This window comes from Ruditapes philippinarum, unplaced genomic scaffold (assembly GCF_026571515.1).
Source record: "Ruditapes philippinarum isolate M1 unplaced genomic scaffold, ASM2657151v2 ctg1018_1_1_1_1, whole genome shotgun sequence".
NCBI lineage: Eukaryota > Metazoa > Mollusca > Bivalvia > Venerida > Veneridae > Ruditapes > Ruditapes philippinarum.
In genome coordinates, this window is record NW_026857866.1 from 493,617 (window position 1) to 494,627 (window position 1,011).

The window sequence follows — 1,011 nt, forward strand, 5'->3', positions numbered from 1 at the left end:
GACCAGCATGGATCCAGACCAGCCTGCGCGTCCGCGCAGTCTGATTAGGATCCATGCTGTTCGCTTACACACCCTATTACAAGTAGAGAAACTGATAGCGAACAGCATGGATCCTGATCAGACTGCGCGGATGTGCAGGCTGGTCTGGATCCATGCTGGTCGCAAAACCCATTATGTTTGGTTTTGTCGTGACGTAAGCTCATATGTACTCACTCACACACAGGGCGTCGGTGACGGCGTCGGTGTCACAATTTGGTATGTAGAACCATATTTAAACAAACCGAAACATTTTTTATCCTACATCAAGGTATTAATTGTATGTAAAGTCGATTTTTTTAAAGAAAAAAATAACGCCTGAATAAATGATTTTTGTATGTATACTCGATTTTGGCACCTAAATCAATGATATTATACGCAGATTCGATTTCCCTCGGCCTGAAAAGAGCCTAAATAAATGCAAATGATTTTTGAATGTAGACTCATTTTTCCCGCCCCGAATGATTGATATCGTATGCTAACTTGATTTTCTTCCGTCTGTATAAATTATTTTTTATGTAGACTCATTTTCCCGACCGAATCAATGCTGTAAATATTATATGTAAATTTGCCTTTTTTCTGCCAGAAATAATGATTTTGTATGCTGACTTTTTTGCCCGGCTAAATCAATGATATTGCAGGTAAATTCGATTGCACGATTTTGAATGCACATGTACTTCATGTAATTTTATTCATCCGCCGAACCAATTGTATTGCCAGCAAAATATTTTTACACCGGGAATCCATTGAGAATTAAAGGTATTGAATGTAGAATGATATTGTGTAAAAACGTGTTTTTTTATCCAGAATCATAGATACTATATAAATTTTTGATAATTTTAGAATCAAAGATAATGTATGTAGAAACGTTTTCCGCTAAATTCAAAAGATATTAATTTATTATGTAGAACAGTATTGTATTGAAACATTTTTTATCCTTAATCAATCTTTTTGTATGTAGGGTAGAATTTTTTC